This window comes from Papio anubis, chromosome 8 (genome assembly GCF_008728515.1).
Source record: "Papio anubis isolate 15944 chromosome 8, Panubis1.0, whole genome shotgun sequence".
In the NCBI taxonomy this organism is placed as follows: Eukaryota; Metazoa; Chordata; class Mammalia; order Primates; family Cercopithecidae; genus Papio; species Papio anubis.
In genome coordinates, this window is record NC_044983.1 from 97579345 (window position 1) to 97589287 (window position 9943).

Genomic DNA, 9943 nt, shown 5'->3' on the forward strand with positions numbered 1-9943 from the left:
GCCCCACTCCCAGTACCAGCTTTTTGTGTTAGGCCATTCTTGTGTTGCTATAAAGAAATACCTGAGACTTGGTAATTTATTTTAAAAAGAGATTTATTTGGTTCACAGTTCTACAGGCTGTACAGGGAGCATGGTGCTGATACTTGCTCAGCTTCTGGGAAGGCCTCTGGGAGCTTTTACTCACAGCAGAAGGCAAAGCAGGAGCTTGCACATCACATGGTGGGAGCACAAACAAGAGAGAGTTGGGGCCAACTCTCATGAGAACTCACTCACTATCAGGAGGACAGCACCAAGCCATGAGGGATCTGCCCCATGACCCAAACACCTCCTGCTAGGTCCCACCTCCAACATTGGGGATTACAATTCAACATGAGATTTAGCAGGGACATACAGTCAAACTATATCACCAACTGTGAGTAAAACTCATATTTGAGGAGGTTCAGAGGGTAAGGAGAAGGGAAAGGCACAGAGACTGGATATGGCCTATAATTTCTTCATTTTAACCTCATTTTACCCATGGCTAGCCTGAGGCTGAGAGATTGATTGATTGATCGAGAAAGGGTCTTACTCTGTCACTCAGGCTGGAGTGCAGTGGTGCAACCATGGCTCACTGCAGCCTTGACCTCCTAGGCCCAAGCAATCCTCCTACGTCAGCCTTCTGAGTAGGTGGGACCACAGGTGTGTACCACCACATCTGTTCATTTTAATTTTTTTTTTTGTAGAGACAGGGTATCCCTATGTTGCCTAGGCTGATTTTGAACTCCTGGGCTCAAGTGATCCTCATGCCTTGGCCTCCCAAAGTGTTGAGATTATAGGCTTGAACTACCGTGACCAGCTGAGAACAAGTTTTAAAAGCCAAGTTATTAAGAAGGATTTAAAGTTAAAGCTGATTACCTAGTTCTAGTTCTAGTTACTGCTCTATATTGGACTTGGGCAAGGTTCTTGATTTTTTGGGACCTCAGTCTCCTTCTTTTATAAAATAAGCATGTGGTGGCACCCTAAGAGTAACAGCTTTCAGGATAGCCTGGGCTGACCACAGGATTAAAACCCACCAAGACTAACCTAACCACAAACTGGGATTTGATGCATCTCTTCTCTCTCCCAGCACTCTTCCCTTTCTACACTCAACTCAGATCCAGACTCTCGTCTACACTGCAGCTCCTTCAAACCACAGATCAATATATATTCCCATTTTATAGATAAGAAAATTGAGGTTCAGAGGGGCTTAAGTAACTCATTCAAGGTCACATGGCCAATAAATCATAGAACTGAGATTCTTCTTCTGACTGAAGTATTTCATCTTTCTGCTTTGCCACTCTTTGTAACTCCCGACCTCGTACTTTTTTCCACACACCATACGCTTTGAATCCTAGTCTCAGCCTAGCATACCTGACAATACCTCCATTTGAGCCTGTGCCCCTCCTTTCATGCCCTTCTCAGTTACGAAACACTAAAGCCAGGAAGGGGGCATTTCTTATCCTGTCTGCGTCTTCCCACTCTTGCCACCTGGCATGATGAGCACAGGGTCTCACCATCTTCAGCTGGGCTGTTTTGTGAAAGGTGTGAGCTACAGGATAGAATAAGCTCTGTAATTTATTCCTGTCACAGAAAACTTGAATATTAGCTAGATCACAACAGGAAACCAGCCATTCAAAAGTAATACAATCAAACATTTTGTTCAGTCCAAACATACCTGCAGAAGGGAAAACAATTCCAGCTGTCTTCCAATCTGGAGAAGCCACAGAGTTTTTTGTGTTCCAGGCATGAGTACCTGATGTACTGTCTCCAGGACAAAAAGGTTTTGGTTTGAACATCAAGCATTTCTAATTTGGTTTCAGTTAAAAGGCAGTAGCACTCCTCCCTAGGAAAGAAGGGTGCTGGGGCATTGTCCCAAATTGAAAAGCAGGCAGGGCACCCCAATGGCAGAGCCCAGGAATGCCTTGGATACCTTCTTCTGTGACCTCACCACCATCAGGGGATGAGGCCGCCAGGAAGGCATCTGACTACTCAGGACCACCTTATTCCATCTGCTGAAATACAGAAAAGCCATGCCAAATGAGGGCTGGGAAATGAATGTACATGAAGGATTCCAGCATTGCTGAGAAGTGGATATGAGTGTCCATGTACAGTTTTAAATGTTTTGTAAGGAATGTAATCAGAATAGGAGTATTGAAATCACCCTATGGGTGAGGGACACAGAATGATAAGAAGAAATAATGAACTCACTTTGAATTGTTTTAAAAGGGCCAGGCATGGTAGCTCCAACCTGTAATCTCAGAACTTTGGGAGACCAAGGCAGGAGAATCACTTGAAGCCAGGAGTTCAAAACCAGCCTGGTCAACATAGTGAGACCCTGTCTCTACAAAATAAAAATTAAAAAATTAGCCGGCTGTGGTGGTAAACACCTGTAGTCTCAGCCACTTGGGAAGCTGAGGTGGGAGGACTGCTTGAGCCCAGAAGGTCAAGGATGCAATGAGCTATGATTGTGCCACTGCACTCCAGTCTAGGTGATAGAGTAAGACCCTGTCTCTAAATAAACAAACAAACAAACAAATAGGGGCCAGGCACAGTGGCGCACACCTGTAATCCCAGCACTTTGGGAGGCTGAGGCAGGTGGATCACTTGAGGTCAGGAATCCTAGACCAGCCTGGCCAACATGCTGAAATCTCATCTCTACTGAAAAAATAACAAAAATTAGCCAGGCTTGGTGGAGAGCACCTATAATCCCAGCTACTTGGGAGGATGAGTCAGGAGAATCACTTGAACCTGGGAGGCGGAGGTTGCAGTGAGCTGAGATTGAGCCACTGCACTCCAGCCTGGGCGACACAGCAAGACCATGTCTCAAGAAAAAAAAATAGGAGAGGTTGTTTCAATTAAGATGTTTTTCTTATACGTAATTGAAGCCATGAGTAAGAGTGGCTTAGGTAATTTTGTTTATTTACTGTTTAACAAAACAGGAAATGGGTGATAGGAGGTTTCAGGGCTGGTCCAGCCACGTAACAGTATATTCAAACCCCAAGTTTCTTTTTCCTTTTACCTCTTCCATTATTAGAATCAAGGCTTTTTGGTTCCTCCTTGTGTTTGTTGCCTCATGGTCACAAGATGGCTGCCATTGTTCCAAGGATCATATCCATACAGAACTGTTTGAAGGCAGGGTACAATGAGGCATGCCTGGCAGAGACACTCTTTTCACAAACCTCACCCTTAGCAAGGAGGAAAAAGTATTTCTCTACAAGACTCCAACAGACATTTCTTTGTTTCATTAACTAAACTGGGCCATTTGGTCATTTTGAGCTGCAAGGGAGTCTGGGAAGCCAAGTATGTGGTTTTCCCAACTTCTATCATTGGAAGTGGGTAAGGGCTTGGAATGACTTTGGTAGATAGCTAAGAGTATCTGATATGGAGATAAATAAATGTGTGGCCAAAAAAATAAAAATAAAAATTCTTCCCATTGGGCCAAAGAAAAGGTTTTAGAATATATCTACAGTTTTAGTAAAAAGAAAGTTTCTAATATTGAAAAAAGGCCTGTGTATGTGTGCATATATATATATTATATATACATATGTACATATATGTATGTATATATGTGTGTGTATATATATACATATGTGTGTGTATATGTACACCCACACACAGGGCAGCTTCAAAATTCTGTATTCTTCTAACCCAACTTACCCCAGGGAAAAGTCATGGACATGTACAAAGTCATAGATATGTGTGTGTGTATACATATATACATGTACATGTAGACATATATGTGTATATATATATACACACACACACACATGCACTACTACTACATCATCCTGCTCTGCCAGGCACTGAGGTCAATTACAGAGTTGGTCTGGAGAAAAGAATGACCTTCTTTCCTTTGTGTTACCTTCTTTGTGCTTTGTACCCCAACAGACCAAGTTTTGTGAAACTACTCTTCAGTTCTACCTGGGAAGGTCTCTCAAATGCCATCCATGCTCCATTCAGAATCTTTGCCCCATCCCATCACTTAGGGTTCACCCCCCTCAGTTCTGTCTCCTTCCCCAGATTTGATTCTCTCTGAGGAGAACCTATGCATAGAAACTTTGGTTGAGCCACCACTGCAGTTTTCTCCACATACCCAACCATGCCCAAATCCGTGGGTAGGGCCTAATCTCAAACTGAACTCTGTATTGCAAATAATAACCAGTTTGAATTCTATTCATTGCAAGGAGATGCTTTAAAGACAGAGGGGCAGCAAGTCTGCACCCTTAAGCTATCAATCCAGTTGAGGGGACAGCAGGATGAGATCTACTGGGACCAGGGGCTTTTCTGAGCAGTGACATACTGCGCTGCTAAAGTTATTTGACTTTGCCATTTGTAGAATGAAATACGAATTGTTCCTTATTAGGGCTTGTGATTTGTTAATTAGCCTTAAAAGAAAATGTTCATGATAACAGTGACAAATGATGTTAAACCTACACAGATAATTAAGGTAAACGGAATGTCAATTGCTCCTAATGCTGTCAGCAGAGTAAAGCTATCTTATTTGTTAAGGAAACACAAGAATATATTTCCCAGCCAACTACAATGCTAGATACTAAGAATACTTAGAAATTTATGCTAAAAATGTCCACAGCCAGTCTGCAAGATGGAACTGAAAACCTATACAATGAAGAAATTGTTAAAGGTGATATATCAGGAAGCCATTAGCTTGGCCTTAGAAGACTTCTTAATTTTAAGGCCCCTCTAAGCTAATGGAAATGTTCCAGCATAGAGTTGAAATTTTAGTACTAAATAGAAGCTTTGAGATAATAGCTTCAATTATTGAGTGCTTACTGTGTGCTGGGTGCTATTTGAAGTGCTCCACATATTTATATAACACAAGAAGTCCATACTACTGTTCTTCGCAGTTCACAGATCATGAACTCCAGGCACAAAGACAACTAATTTGTCAAAGTCACCCAGCCAGCAAGTGGAAAGCTAGGATTTGAACCCCAGCAGTTTGGCTGTAAAGCCTGTGCTCTTCCACATCTCACAGTGCAGAGTCCCACATCTCGAGGGACTGTCTATGGGTTGCCAGTGAGTTACCCGGGTCAAGATAGATGTAGGTTTCATAGGATGCAGCATCATCTCATGACACCCTCTCTCCCAGGAAACCTGCTCTCCAGATCTGATTGTGCAAACACCCACATCTTGTCCTGACCAGAGATACTGCCCTCCTCACATTGAGAAGGGCGCCTCCACATACCCAGGGCCAAAGGACCTCACATGACCCATCCTGGGACAACAGACAGGCGCTAGTGCATCCTGCTCTATCTCCAGCTCTTCTCAGAATAGGCTGGAGGATTAGTGCTGTCTGACATTTCTGACCCTCCCCTCTCCACCCAACTGGTGGATTAGCAAATATCAAAGTCACAGGTATTCATGACTAGTCCAAGCCACCTGATACTTCGAAAAGGTGTGTGGTTTTGTCGGTTGTTTCATAACTGCTTGGGATCTGTTTATGGGAAGAGGCTCTTCCTCTTTCAGTTGGTACCAAAACAAGAGTTTCCCCTTGATATCATCCCCTAGACTTTCATCTTTGTACAGCCAGTCAGGGGAAAATTCCTCCAAGGGCTCCTACTATAATTTTGCCATTCTAAAGGGCCAGGGCTGAGCACATATATCTTCTGTGTCCGAAGGTATCTCTCCTGCCGGACACCAAGCTCCTCTGGAAACAGAATCTTCTGTCTTGAAAATCTGCATCCTCAGTTCCCTCCGTGAAGGAGCAGGCTCTGAGAAACCAGTGGTTCAAGGGCTCCACCATGAGGAAAGCAGGAAACAAGCCCTCAACAAAGACATTTCTGTCATTTTCAAAAGCAGGTGCTACTCACAGGAAGGCCAAGCCCAGAGATGGGGAATGGGGATGAGGGGAGCAGCCAGGTCATGGCTCTGGCCTGTCTGGTGAGGAAAGGGACTCGGCACAGTGTCTCTCCTGTCCCCTCATCTGCCCCGCCTTTTGCTTCTCCTGGCCCTAGAGAAGGCAGAAGGCCACAACAGCTTCTGTTGGCTTTCTCCCCACTCCATTCAGGGCACATGGGGGCTACTGACTCTGAGCTCTACATTGGTAGCAGCTGGAGATGCTAAAGCTACTCTTCCCTCTCGGATAATTAGATGCAATTAGCTTTGCTAAATTCTCCCATCAGCCCTGCCCACTAAAGTCCTCACTGACTGTAATAGCATTGCCTACCAGCTGCTGCAGTGTCTGACCCTCACATCTGCTGGCTTCTCCCCTGGAGCCAGATCACTCCTGCAGCTACCAGCTCTCACCACCCACACCCCCATCCCAGGCCACCAACCCTTTGAGATGGGTTGGAACTCTGTGCCAATTAGAGGTGACTGGGGGATTCTGGGGAAAGCATAAGCTTTGGAATCAGTTAGAACTGGGACAGAAATCTGGATCTATCTGTATCACTTTAAACAAGGAGCAGAACTGCTCTGAAACTCATCTCGAAAATGAGAGAAATGTTTTATTTCCTTTTCTCATTTATGTGTCGACCCCACTCTGCGGGCAGACATTGTGTCTGTTCTGTTCATGGTTTTATTTCCAGTACCTAACACAGTGCCTGGCACTTAGAAGATAATAAATATTTGTGGCGGGAAGGAGGAAAAAGACACTTTCCCAATAGGATTAAGAGCACTAAATGAGATAACATGTGTAAGAATCTGGGTTACACATGTTCAATAAATGATGGTTTCTAACCAGCAGCTTATTTTGATTACATGACACCAGTCTTCTTGATTCAATTAATTATGATTGTCACCTCATCCATTCATTCACTGAAGAAATACTGAGCATCTGCTACAAGTCACGCAGGACAATAAAGATGTAAAGAGCATGGTCCCTACCTTAAACTAGTTCAATTACAATTTCAGTACACCATATGCCACAGCAGTCATAAGTACAGAGAGCCATGAGCACGCAGAGACTAGCCAGGAAGGAAGGCAGAAGCAGGGAAAAATCTGGAGGTGGAAAAAAACTTTCTATGTTGAACTCTGGTGCCCATTGACAAAGCTGAGTCCCTGGAAATGAGTAGATGATGAATTTTATCACACACAAAAGATATGCTTGGAATAATTTTTTACCAATCTCTTTCCTTAGAGATGTATCTGGATGTTGCCGTTAGCTGGTTAGACTCTGTCTCTTGGAGAACTGTATGAAGGGCAGTCCAAGTTCTCTGAGACTTTTGGCTCCAATAGACCCAAACCACCAGACAGCAGGAATTAGAAACGGGTGCTACGTATGGTCTGTGTATTAGTCCGTTCTTGCACTGCTATAAAGAAACTGAGACTGGGTAATTTATAAAGAAAAGAGGTTTAACTGACTCACAGTTCCTCAGGCTGTACAGGTAGCATGGCTCGGGGGGCCTCAGGAAACTTTCAATCACAGCGGAAGGTGAAGGGGAGGCAGGCATGTCTTTCATGGCCGGAGTAGGAGGCAGAGAGCAAAGCGGGAAGTGCTACACACTTTTAAACAATCAGATCTCGTGAGAACTCACTCACTATCATGAGAACTGCAAGGGAGAAGTTGGCCCCCTTGATCCAATCACCTCCCAACAGGCCCCTCCTCTAACTGGAGATTACAATTCAACATGAGATTTGGGCGGGTCCACAAATCCGAAACATATCAGTCTGGAATTTAAATAAATTGAAGCAAGCATATCTTTATTTGCCACCACTTTATTACCCTAAGTTCTGGGCAAGACTTCTTGGAAAACTCCTCTAAACCCTTTGAGCAACATCTAACATTTTACACAGTAGACCACATGATGTGTTCTCAAGTTTCCAAAATTTGTCACACGCAACCACTGGCTGGACATGCCATTGTGAGTTTCACCTGTAATATTTCTTTTCTTAACGCTTTTAAATTACTTTTTTACTTAAAAAAAAAAAACCTTTTCAAGGTCAGGCATGGTGGCTCACGCCTGTAATTGCAGCACTTTGGGAGGCCAAGGTGGGCAGATCACTTGAGGTCAGGAGTTCGAGACCAGCTGGCCAACATGGTGAAACCCTGTCTCTACTAAAAATACAAAAAATTAGCCAGGCATGGTGGCGTGCGCCTGCAATTCCAGCTACTTGGGAGGCTGAGGCAGGAGAATCACTTGAACCCGGGAAGCAGAGAGCCAGGATCAGTGAGCCGAGATCACACCACTGCACTCCAGACTGGGCGAAAAAGCAAGACTCCATCTCAAAAAAAAAAAAAAAAAAACTTTAAAGAAGATTTTCCAAATGTAATTAGCAAACAAGTATCAACTGCCCTTGCAGTCCCGATGTCTTCAAACATTACTGCCATTCCAGTCATGAACTGATGCTCAAACACAATTCTCAGCAAGCCATGACGCATGATCTTGAGATGGACAAATGCAGCTCTAAACTGACACCTGCCCATGGAGTGTGTTATGGAGGGTGTGTAGGTCTAAGGGATCATATCCCACCAAAAATTGTCTTGACTTCCACCAGCTGTAACAATAGAAATTTAGGTGCATTCAGTGAAAAGATGATGCAATTTAAACCATGATGCCTGAGTTGGGATCATGCCTCTACCCCTTACTAGTTGTGTGAGTTTGGACAAGAAACTTAACTTCTCTGAGCTTCAAGTCCCAAATATCATTGTTATCATCATAATAATATTATTATGACAGCAATTTCTCATAAAATTGGTGAGCCAATGAAATGATTGCAGTGGTATGACTGCAAAATCACCTTGTAAACCCTAAAGCATGTATAAATATTTCTTAATTTCTGAGATCAGACAATATTGGGCACGTTCAGGGTGGTATGGCCGTAGACTATTAATTTCCTGAAAAATAAATCTTCAAGATACAGTGAAACTTACACTTTTACTGTCAGAACTTGGACATTATCATTATTGATGAGAGAGTATAAAGAACATAGCCTTTGACCATTACTCAGACAATTGAGTAAGCGACTGGAGAATGCTTCTCACCCCTTCTTTCTATGATGTGTAAACATGCTAAGCTGGAGAAATGATCAGAGAACAGGAGATGTGGGTTGTGAGAGTTGGCACAGGAGCAGAAAGCCCAGATGCATAATGAGTGCTATCCTGCTGTAAACACATCACCTAGCAAGGTCCCATAAAACCAGGACAACTCTTTCCTTCACATAGTGGATCTTCACTGCACCTCAACCCAGCCAGTTTTAACAAGTCAGTACCACCCCCAGCTATCTACAGTTGCCTCACCATAGTCCTGATAGTGCTGTACATGGCCCCATTCCTGTCCCAGCCTCACTTGTCTACTCCTCCCAAATGCTGGCCCTGAGCCTTTGGGTAATCCCTGCTCCAAAAGCAGTCAGTCGGTGTCTCCCTCTACTGGCCTTATGTTACCTGAAACAGGGCATTGCCCTGGGAACTCTTCCCATGTCGCCTTCGGAAAGAAAGCTTTTATTTTCTCACACCCCATGGACCTCTCAGGTATGTGGGGAAAGTTGCGCTGGGGTCCTCTGATCCCACTGACACCTCTAGACCATAGACACCCCATTCTTTTGTTACAACCCTGCTCTTTTAAGACTCACAACTCAGCTATACCTCCCTCTCCTACTCCTCATCTTGTCCTCCTGACAGTACCTCTCTTTCACTGAAGACTTAAACATTTTGCTCTCAGGATCCACCCAAGATGCAAAACCCTGGACTCAGCTCCCTGATGTTCTCATCACTAATGAGCCCACCCGCTTCCCCAGCATCAAACCCCAGCCTCCTTCTCCCACACTTACCATGTTCTGAATCACCAATTCTAGCACCTCACTCTGACCACAATCTCCTCCCCTTCCAGAGCACTTGTTCACCTACTCCCCCCATCACAGTTCTTAGACTTAATCAAGACCCCCAAGTCCTCTCATTCATCTACTTTCTCCCAATCCATGAGCCTCTTCTCTTCATGTCTCTCTAGCCAGCTAAGATTCCAGAGTCCAT